This window comes from Musca domestica, unplaced genomic scaffold, assembly GCF_030504385.1.
Source record: "Musca domestica strain aabys unplaced genomic scaffold, Musca_domestica.polishedcontigs.V.1.1 7, whole genome shotgun sequence".
In the NCBI taxonomy this organism is placed as follows: domain Eukaryota; kingdom Metazoa; phylum Arthropoda; class Insecta; order Diptera; family Muscidae; genus Musca; species Musca domestica.
The window spans coordinates 19,034,070-19,046,385 of NW_026712383.1; the positions used below are offsets into that span (position 1 = coordinate 19,034,070).

General features: G+C 33.4%; 1 protein-coding gene across 1 annotated transcript in view; it reads left to right on the forward strand.

Annotated features, from left to right (window-relative positions):
* Positions 1-12,316, forward strand: part of LOC101894038 (neural cell adhesion molecule 1-B) — a 503,351-nt gene that overhangs the window by 274,845 nt on the left and 216,190 nt on the right. The gene's annotated exons all lie outside the window — the stretch shown is intronic.

Consider the following 12,316-nt stretch of genomic DNA (forward strand, 5'->3'; position numbering starts at 1 on the left):
AGTTGTTGGTTGAGACAACCGCCAAATCTAGTTTGCCGGAATGGAAGATGATTTTTTAAAAAGCATATGTGGGTTTTTATAATGTTGAGAATATGGTTGAAGGCAGTTTTGTAACGAAAGTGCAAATGTTATTATTTAGGGATCTAAAAAAAAAACAGAAAAATAAAGTACAATCTAGGTTTTCATACTCTACATCACATAGTGGTAAGGGTATTATGTCTTTGTGCATTTCTTTGTAACATGGAGAAGGAAGAGAGGTAGACCCATAGTTACTTTTGATGGTCTTCATAGAATCACTTTCTGAATTGATTTCTGCATGTCAGTTCGTCCGTCCGTCCGCCCGTCCGCCTGTCCATAGATTCTTGTGAGTAAAATGCAGGTCGCATTTATTATCCGATTGAGATGACATTTTCAAACCAAATTTTTTTTAGCCCAAGGACGAACCTTATTGAAATTGGTGAGAATCCGTTCAAATTTAGATATAGCTCCCACATGTATCTTCAACAGATTTCGGGTTAATTGTGTACTAAATGACCAATGTCAGTCCAAATGATCTGAATTTTGGTACATCCGACCGAATTCAGCTTATAAGCAAGTAAAACAAATTTGGAGAACATCGGTTCAGATATAGCTATAGCTCTCATATATATGTTTCATCCGATTTTATTTTTAAGTCCCTCAAATTATTTATATGCACTCCAGAAATAGCTCTTTTAAATTTTATCGAAATCGGTTCAGATTTGGATATACAATCATATATATCTTCCTCCTATTTCGGGTTAATTGTGTACCAAATATCCATTATCAGCCCAAATTTCCTGCATTTTTGCAAATCCGACCGAATTCAATCTAGAGGCAAATACATCCAATTTGGTGAAAATCTATTCAGATATACCTATAGCTCTCATATCTCTCTCCAATTTGGTCTTTAAGTCCCTCAAATTCGTAAAATGCACGATACAAGAATAATATTTGGTACTAGATATCAGATACAGCCAAAAAATATCTCTTTTAAATTCTATAAAGATCGGTTCAGATTTGGATATAGCTCTCATATATATGATAATCCGATTTCAGGTTTGTTGTGCACCAAATGGCAAATATTAGCCCAAATGGACTGAATTTTTGCATTTCCAACCGAATTTAGTCTAGAAGCAAGTATTTCAAATTTTCTCCCATATATATTCATGTTTAAATCTCTCACTTTCGGAATATTCACTCTACAATAAGGATATTTTGTATGAGATATCTCATAGAGCTCAGAAACGCCCAATATAAAGTTTTTTCACAAAAGCTCTACTAAATACGGGGTGCGTTAAACGCCATAATTTTTACATTTTTTTATAATTTTATCGACTGAAAGCAAAAAAAAAAAAAAAGTATCGGAAATAGCATCAAATTTTAGAATAAATTTAGATTTGTTCGAATTGGTCACCTTTGGCGCGAATTATGGCCTCCAAACTGCCAATGAAACCGTCGCACGCTGCCCGAATGTTGCTCTGCGGTATTTTGGCCCATTTCCGGCCACAAGCGCTTGTTTGAGGTGATCGACACCTTGGTATTTTTGAGTACCAACCTTGCTTTCCAAAATACTCCAGACATAATAGTCCAACGGATTGGTATCCGGAAATGTTGGTGGCCATTGTGCGCTGGATTAATACGAGCGGTGAGCGACTATCGGCTGTTATGGCGGGCCACAACATCACCTGGCCCTTGATTCCTGGGCGCCAACCGAAGGAGCACATTTTCAGCTGCCCTCTTTGGCAGGAAAATACGATCATTTTGTTTGTTTGCAAACTGCTGCACAACGAATGTTTTCTCATCGGAGAAAACCAAATTCGACAGTTCACCACTTTCGGCCAAGCGAAGCAACTCTTTAGCTCTATTGAGTCTATTTTCTTTCGGTTGTGGTGTAAGTTATTGCACTTTTTGGAATTTCAATGGCTTACCCCGAGCTCATTTTTCAATATTTGCCGAATGAAATATTGCGATATGTTCAACTCATGAACCATTTTGGGCCAGTGCGGCGCGGGTTTCGATCAAATGGGTTCATTACTTTTCGAACCATTTCTGCTGATGTTGCTGTTTTCTTCCGTCCACCTTCTTGACGACGGCCTAAGCTACCAGTATCACGGTAATAAGCGATGGTACGAGACACAAGAGATTTATTTACATTTAAATGCTGGAGTGCTCTGACGACAGCCACTTGTGTTTTTTCAGCCAAATATAAAGAAATCACACCATCACGCTTGAATTCCATCACGAATAACTTTTTTTCTAGAAAATTCTCACCAAAATACAAAAGCTTTATAAACATGTAAACAATATTATGAGCTCGTAAACAATATTATGAGCTGTGAATAATTGTAACAGCTGTCGGGCGAGTGTCTTACAAATGACAGCAGTCTGAAATTGGATGCAGTTTTTTGATCTCACCACGTATGTGAGCTTTACCTCAATCTGTAATGATTTAGAGAAAATAACATACACAATAATATTGTGCGTATTAGGGCTTTTAGAGGCTTAAATGTTAAATCGGAAGTAGCTATATTTCTAAAATTCACAACATTTGTCTTATATGTCAAAATCTCCTATATTTTGTTAGTAACAACGCACATGTTTTGTTGTGAAAAGGGAAATTTGGCCATGAAATATGTGGGAGCTATATCTAAATCTGAACCGATTACCATCCATTTCCATACGGTTCCTTCTGAAGACAAAAAAAAAAAAAAAAAAATGAACTGTACAATGCTTTTTCCCAATAGATGCATAGAAAGACTTTTTTTGATCTACCATACTTTATTCGAAGGCATTGGGTATGGTATATTCTAATATTAAGATCAGAAATATAATCTGGTAAAACATGCCACTCTAAGGTCTTACCTTACCTACAAGCTGCCGGGAGACAAGCGTAGCGAAAAGGAATATGTCATAGTCTCAAAAAGTGGTATTGAATGGGTGTACAATGTCCAGCATGACTAAGATGAAGACATAAGTTTTACGACTGAAGGATACTAACGCAGAAAAAGCTCAGGGATTACCAAGCCAAGACGCTGCAGAAGTTTCAAAATTCAAAACATCTTTTTTGCAGTGAATCTATGAAGCCATAACGAAAATAGACCCAGAAATGTTTGCCTCAAAATTCAAGTTACATATCCATTTTTTCCCAATTGCCCGACTATTTTCACATGACTTAAATCCTGCGAATAAATATTATATTCCATGATTTGGTCTAGCATAGAAATCTTTTTTAGAAATATAAAATCAACTTAAATATTCCTAGCTTTCGACTTAAATATTCCTAGTGATGACTATGTGTGAGAGTCATCACTACTAGCAGCCAACAAAAAATAACCACTAATCCCAAATGAAAATACATTTATATGAAAATGAATGAAATACTATCACCACCAACATGACTGACTGGCTGGCTGACTGACACCAAAAAAAAAAAAACTTTTCCGAATAAAGCTCAACACAAAAATGATGGAATTGCCTTCTAAAAATTATTACCCTGATAAGAGGGCTAATATTTGGCATCTCGACAGAGTGGCAAGTGTAGGCAATTTTGTTAGGCACATAAATGAGGGATAATCAGGACATGTAGCCAAATGGGGGATATGCGGAAGGGGATGAATAAAAAAACAACATTCAGCATTATTAAACCCAAACTTCCATCTTCGCCCAGAAAAAAAAACGAATATTGTATGGATCTGTGGCCATAATTCTAAATTTGATTAGAAATATGCAAATGTGTGTGCACGGGAGTGTATAAGCAAAACACACACACTACACCAAGATCTACGACATGTCTACGAAACTTGGGGAGTTAAAAAGTAGAATAAACCTTAAGCAATAATGACAATAACAAAAAAAAAAAGGAGAAGACCAGACCAAGGATATGTTATAGTTAAATGGGGATATTTTTGTTTATACAAAACGCATGCACGCAATAAACTTTCACACTAAAGACATAAGCACACGCACCCTCACATATACATCCTAATACACCCGGCCTGATACGCATTATTACACACACAGTGTACGTGTGTTTTGGAAGTTACTACGTTTTTTTTCGAAATTTATTATTTCCATACATCTTCTTTTTTTGGGTAACGAATTGTAATACTTGCTGTGTCTAGATACCCATGCTTGATTATGTATGTATGTATGCGTGTGCCTAATCGTAAACGTTTGGCCCATGATGAGAAAAAAGCAACAACATATCTAACCCCAGGGATTAATTTATTTAAATAAATGCACGCAATTTCACAGCGTTAAATGGTTTTGTTTTTTTTTTTTTTTATTTATTTATTTAACTTCGCTTCCGATGAGGGATATGTGGCGGGAAAAAATACGACGCAAAAGATCAAATTTATGCGAATATCTACGACTTCTAAGCAAAGCTTAACCTCGTGCTAAGGGCCCTTTAGTGGAAGGCCATCATTGACTTATTGGTGAATATGTAAATAAATATCTTGCTTCAAAGGCTGGGTTTGAAAATCGGTCACGACCTAATGGGTGCGTGACCGATATATACTTTAATAATAATACTCTAAAAAATACACTTTAAAAATTCCACCTTTCAAGTTGAGTAAAAAGTATACATAAATATTTCAAAATACCATTTTAAAAAAATTGGACATTTGTAAATATTTCAAAAAATATTAAAATAACCAAGTTTGTTAATGCATGGAAAAAATGTCTTTGAAAAAATATTATTATTATATATTTTTAAAAAAATATTTTTTAAAAAGTCCACGTTTACTAAAAAATAAAAGTTTGTTAATAAATAAATAAATACTATAACAAATATTTTTTTTAAAAAATCCACGCTTGTTAATAAATAAATAAATACTTTAACAAATATTTTTTTTAAAATCCACGTTTGTTAATAAATAAATAAATACATTAACAAATATTTAAAAAAAAACACGTTTGTTAATAAATAAATAAATACTTTAACAAATATTTTTTAAATAAATCTACGTGTTTTAACAAATAAATACTTTAACAAATATTTTTTTATAAAAAGTCCACATTTGTTAATGCTTTGAAAAAACAAAAATTAAAAATTCACATTTGTTAATACTTTTAAAATATTTTTTAAAAAATTCACGTTTGTTAATACTTGAAAAAATATTTTTTTATAAAATTCAAAATGATGTTCCTCTCTTCATTCCCAGCGCACAATGGTTACCAAAATCTCCAGATACCAATCCGTTGGATTATTGTGTCTGCAGTATTTTGGAAATCAAGGTTGGCACTAAAAAATACCAAAGTGTCGATCACCTCAAGCAAGCGCTTCGCCGGGAATGGGCCAAAATACCGCAGAGCAACGGGCAGCGTGTGACGTTTCATTGGCGTTTGAAGGCCATAATTTGTGCCAAAGGTGACCAATTCGAACAAATCTAAACTTATTCTAATATTTGATGCATTTCAATTTCCGACAATTTTTGCTTTCATTAAATAAAATTAAAAAAAAAAAATGTAAAAATTGTGGTGTTTGACTTTGTTGCAGTTTTTTATTTCACCCTGTATCGCTTCAAAGGCTAATTTTCATTCAATATTAAAAAAATAAAATTAAAAAAATGTAAAAATTATGGCGTATGATTTTGTTGCAGTTTTTTATCTCACCCTGTATCGCTTCAACGGCTAATTTTGGTAGTTTGTTGGTGCATGACCTATAAATACACACTTAATATTTTGGAAAAACTATTTTTAAAAAATCCACATTTGTTAAAGCTTTAAAAAAATACTTTTTAAAAGTTTAAACTTATTAATTTTTTTTATTTTTTAAATTCAAATTTGTAAAAAAATATTTTTAAAAAATTCACGTTAATTTAAAAATGTTTTTTAAACAATTCAAGTCAATTAATTTTTTTTTAATTACGTTTTCTAAAAAAGCACTTTTTAAACAATCCATAATAGGTATGTTTCTAAATAAAATTGGCATTTATAATATTTCAAAGAAAATAATTTTCAAAATAATGATGTTTGAAAGTGGATATTTTTTAAAAATCCACGTCTGTATATATTTAAAAAAAAATATTTAAAAAAATAGGCTTTTGTTAATATTTTAAAATAATATTTTTAAAAAATATAGGCATCGGTAATATTTCAAAAAAAATCATTTTTAAAAAATCCATGTTTGTATATTCCAAAAAAGGATTTTTTTAAATGGTAATTTGTAAATACTTAAAAAAATATTTTTTGAAAAAATCCACGTTTGTAAATACATCGAAAAAATCCTCGTTTGAAAAAATTATTTTTAAAAAAATCCACAGTTCCAAATACTTTGAAAAAATATTAAAAAAAATAATTCACTTTTGTCAATACTCTGAAAAAAAAATGTTTTTAAAATCCACGGTTGTAAATACTTTGAAAAAAATTATAAAAATCCAATTTTATAAATACTCTGAAAAAATTTTTTTTTTCAAATCCACGGTAGCAAATACTTTAAAAAAAATTATAAAAAAAATCCAATCTGTCAATACTCTCAAAAAAAAGTTTTTAAAATCCGTGGTTGTAATACTTTAAAAAAATATATAAAAATCCAATTTTTAGTAATACCTTAAAAAAAAATTATAAAAATCCAATTTTTAGTAAACCGACGTTGAAAGTGCTTCAAAAAATATTTTTTAAAAATCCACGTCTATATATATTTAAAAAATAGGCTTTTGTTAAAATTTTAAAATAATATTTTTTAAAAAAATATTTTTAAAAAAATCCATGTTTGTAAATATTCAAAAAAAAGTATATTTTTTAAATGGTAATTTGTAAATACTTTAAAAGAATATTTTTTTGAAAAAATCCACATTTGTAAATACTTCGAAAAAATCCACGTTTGAAAAAATAATTTTTAAAAAAATCCACATTTGTAAATACTTCGAAAAAATCCACGTTTGAAAAAATAATTTTTAAAAAGATCCACATTTGCAAATACTTTAAAAAATGTTTTATAAAAAAATCCACTTTTGTCAATACTCTGAAAAAAATGTTTTTAAATCCACGGTTGTAAACACTTTGAAAAAAAAATTATAAAAATCCAATTTTTAGTAAACCGACGTTTGTAAATATTTTAATATTTAAAGAAAAAATTTGTTGTTTCAAATGGTCAGGCTTAATCCCTTTATTTTTGTTTTTTTTTTTAGAAAACAACGTTTGTTTATTCGTGGAGAACGATGGTAATGTTTACCAAGGGTGTAAGGCAGGGGATATCTAGGTTTCGGAAAGAGCCACCAATCCTCATCATTAAAAAAAATATTTTTTTAAAAATCCACTTTTGTTAATATCTGTATTTTTTCACTTGAAAATTGTTAATTTTTCTATAATATTCAATCGATATTTTCGAATAGTATTCAAACATAGGTATGCAAGAAAATAAATTTCCTTATGTATATATACATTGTTTCTTTGTAAACTAAAGACTCATACATACACTCATACTTTTTCATTCATTTTACATACATACATCACATTGTAGATAAATATTTACAGACAATATCTAAAGTATGTTTACATATTCACTGACCTGTAAGGTGTTTTTGTTTTACATCAAAACGGAATATTAAATTATTTCAAAATTCTTGGAAAACTCTGTTAAGAATTCTTAAACTAAAATGTCTTTATTGATTTTTTGTCCCAAAATAATAATCTCCACATCAATATATATGTATCCGTGTGATATACATATTTACCTTAATTAATAACCCAGAAACACATGTCCCAATGTCCTTGTCTTGACATTTCCATCAGTGAGCCTAACACCTAATTAAATTATAATGAATCACTCACTCACTGTGCCCATGAGCGCACATACCAACACCCATACTCACCCTCTCCCCCACCCCACTATTACAGCAATAGTTCAATATTAACAAAATGGCTAATACTAATGGTTAATTAAACGTATTTATGATTAATAAATTATTACCTACTAGTGCGTAGTAATCTCCAATCCTGCCTCCGCAGCACTTTGTTTACACACTTGTTAAACAAATGTTGTGCTGTCCTGTCGGTCGGACATGATTCTGGACGACAAACAACAAAATCACGTCCATGTTAGGCATGAATGAATGCCCAACAAAAGGTGATGATTGTAATGAAATTTACAAATACAAATACAAACACACACTAGCATATTATGTAAGCTGCTTTTTGACATAATTACAAATTAATAATGTTGTTGTTATTGCCTTCAATGTGTATGTAGGTGTGTATGCCATTATTGCATGTCCTGCTAAAAGGGAACATATTATAATTTATTGATCATAATATATGTCAATAACCATTGAAATGTTGATAACATAATTTTGTTAATGACAAATTGCCAGAGATATTGAATTCAAATGAATATTTTTCACTAAAAGAAGTTTATAGGAATTTTAAGAAAAATTGAGTATAGAAATGAATATCAAGAAAAATTCTTATGGAATTTATTAAAATTTTGTTATGGGAATTAAAATTCTTAAAATTTTCCTAATAATAATGAAAGCCTATTAAAAATATATTTAAATACTTTAAGGATGGGATTTCGGTTTTATAATGAGAAGAACAATTGGAATGTAATTTGTTGGTCTTCAAGAGAACGACACAGAGGTATTTATATATATATATATATATATATATATATAGACCAATACGCCTACTCAGAGAAGACCATGAGGTCTTCATATAGAATACCAAGTTGTACTTTAATAGAAGACAGAGAGGTCCTCTTGTAAAGAACAAATTTTATCTTTAAAACCCCGTTTTTGAGAAATTAAAAAAGTTATATTTAAAGAAGAGCAGCTCTTCTTTTAGAAGAGCAGGAGTTTCTCTGCTAGAAGAGCCCTCCTTTTAGAACAGCTGAAGAGAAAAGTGGAAGCTCTTTTTTTAGAATAAAATAGCTATTCTTTTAGAAGAGCAGGAGCTCTTCTCCTAGAAGAGCAGGAGCTCTTCTCCTAGAAGAGCAGGAGCTCTTCTCCTAGAAGAGCAGGAGCTCTTCTCCTAGAAGAGCAGGAGCTCTTCTCCTAGAAGAGCAGGAGCTCTTCTCCTAGAAGAGCAGGAGCTCTTCTCCTAGAAGAGCAGGAGCTCTTCTCCTAGAAGAGCTGGAGCTCTTCTCCTAGAAGAGCAGGAGCTCTTCTCCTAGAAGAGCAGGAGCTCTTCTCTTAGAAGAGCAGGAGCTCTTCTCTTAGAAGAGCAGGAGCTCTTCTCTTAGAAGAGCAGGAGCTCTTCTCTTAGAAGAGCAGGAGCTCTTCTCTTAGAAGTGCAGGAGCTCTTCCCTTAGAAGAGCAGGAGCTCTTCTCTTAGAAGAGCAGGAACTCTTCTCTTAGAAGAGCAGGAACTCTTCTCTTAGAAGAGCAGGAACTCTTCTCTTAGAAGAGCAGGAACTCTTCTCTTAGAAGAGCAGGAACTCTTCTCTTAGAAGAGCAGGAACTCTTCTCTTAGAAGAGCAGGAACTCTTCTCTTAGAAGAGCAGGAACTCTTCTCTTAGAAGAGCAGGAACTCTTCTCTTAGAAGAGCAGGAACTCTTCTCTTAGAAGAGCAGGAACTCTTCTCTTAGAAGAGCAGGAACTCTTCTCTTAGAAGAGCAGGAACTCTTCTCTTAGAAGAGCAGGAGCTCTTCTCTTAGAAGAGCAGGAGCTCTTCTCTTAGAAGAGCAGGAGCTCTTCTTTTAGAAGAGAAGCAGCTCTTCTTTAAGAATAGAAGGAGCTCTTCTTTTAGAATAGAAGGAGCTCTTCTTTAAGAATAGAAGGAGCTCTTCTTTTAGAATAGAAGGAGCTCTTCTTTTAGAAGAGAAGAGCAGGAGCTCTTCTCTTAGAAGAGCAGGAGCTCTTCTCTTAGAAGAGCATGAGCTCTTCTCTTAGAAGAGCAGGAGCTCTTCTTTTAGAAGAGAAGGAGCTCTTCTTTTAGAAGAGAAGGAGCTCTTCTTTTAGAAGAGAAGGAGCTCTTCTTTTAGAATAGAAGGAGCTCTTCTTTAAGAATAGAACGAGCTCTTCTTTTAGAATAGAAGGAGCTCTTCTTTTAGAAGAGAAGGAGCTCTTCTTTTAGAAGAAAATGATATCTTCTGTTAGAAGAAAATGACATCTTCTTCTACAAGGGAAGGGACTCTAATTCTACGAGAGCGACAACGTTTCTTCTAACAGAGGGAACTCTTCTCAAGATGGGCAGGAGCTCTTCAGCTACAAGAGCACAATCTCTTTCCCTGCAAGAGAAGGGACTCTTCGCCTATAAGACCTTCTATTGGAAAACCTACTACTGATCTTCTATGAGAAGACCTACTACTGATCTTCTATGAGAAGACTTACTACATGCCTTTTATGAGAAGACCTACTTATTGGTCTAATATGAGAAGTCCTGGTATTTTATGCTGGTGCTGGTCATTTATAAGAAGACCTACTATTGTTCTTCTATGAGAAGACCTACTATTAGTCTTCTATGAGAAGACATACTACTGGTCTTCCATGAGAAGAAGACTACTTGTCTTCTATGAGAAGACCTATTTGCTAGTCTTCTACAGAAGACCTACTTACTGGTCTTCTATGAGAAGACCTACTATTGGTCTTCTACTATTGGTCTATGAGAAGACATTCTACTGGTCTTCTATGAGAAGACCTACTTGCTGGTCTTTTAGGAGAAGGCCTACTTACTAGACTTATATGAGAAGACCCACTTACTGATCTCCTATGAGGAGAACTACTTACTGGTCTTCTATGGGAGTACCAACTTACTGGTCCCCTCTGACGAGACCCACTTACTGGTCATCTATGAGAAGACCTTCTTCTGCTCTTCTGTGAGAAGACCTTATTGTGCACTTCTATGAGAAGACCTTCTTGTGATCTTCTATGAGAAGATCTTCTTCTTATATTCTATGCGAAGGCCTTTATCTGCTGTTCTGTGAGAAGACCTTTGGCCTTCTATGAGAAGACCTTTGGCCATCTATGAGAAGACCTTTGGCCATCTATGCGAAGGCCTTTATCTGCTGTTCTATGAGAAGACCTTTGGTCATCTATGAGAAGACCTTTGGCCTTCTATGAGAAGACCTTTGGCCTTCTATGAGAAGACCTTTTGCTCTTCTATGAGAAGGCCTTCTGCTGTGGACCTTCTATGAGAAGACCTGCTGTGGACCTTTTAGGAGAAGACCTGCTGTGGACCTTCTATGAGAAGACCTGCTGTGAACCTTCTTTGAGAAGACCTTTGGGCCTGGTCTTCTAAAAGAAATCAACCAGTTCGTTTATAAGAATGACACATGTTATTCTTCTATCTCTGAATTCTTATTGGATTTTTCTTTTGGAGAACTTGTTTGTCTTCTCCATGAATATGAGTTTGGAGTTTGCCTGGGTTTCCTCAAAGATGATCTTGTGGTCTTCTTTATTTAGGCATCTTTATCTTCTCATAGAAATACCGTCGGTCTTACCTTTTTAATTAAGACCTTCTCGAGCTTTATAAAATTGTATTTAGTTCCTCATAATATCTTGCGTTTTACTCATATTAAATATTTTCTCCTTAATTTTTTCTTCTCTTTTCCGATCCCTGTTGAATATCTGCAACTGGAAACAACCCACAACACTCTATTAAAACATGGATCCTTCTACTTTATTATGTGGCGCTTTGGATAACAATAACCCAAAATCAACCTAAAAAAATAAATTTTGTGTTGGATCTGGCAACATGGCTTGCGAACAACCAAATACTATGTGTGGAACAAAAAAAAACATTATACGTACGGAACTCGCAACCTCAATGGCACACAATATAAAAATAACTATAACCCCCCACCCTGCGACTGCGACTGGTAAACAAACCACTTGCCATTGGACCACAATGCCAACGAACCAATGGACGACCAACAATAACTGGGGAAATTTTTGTACAACTTGACAACTCACACCTACATGGATGTGAACTAAAACTCTCGCACACACACACACACTCTCTCAATGTGGTCATAACTACCGGAACAATAACAACAACTAACCATATAACAACAACAAATATCTTAAACTGAACCTGAACATTTTTTTCTGTTCGCCATGGATGGAATGTTTTCTTTAATGCCACTACAACTACTACTACTACTGCTGCTGCTGCTGATGATGCTGTTGGAACTTTGTTTGACCGTTTGGTTGTACGCAACAACTAATGATGTCAATTGCATGGTGACATTGTTCACGACTCGAACAACAACAACAACAATAACACAACAACTTTTTGTACACCTTTTGATGTATCTGTTGTTAATGGATGTGGGTGGGTGTTGTTATTGGAACACTTCAATACTTTTTGTGTTGACATCCACCCGATTCCCCTTTTATCCTACAACGGCGGTCCT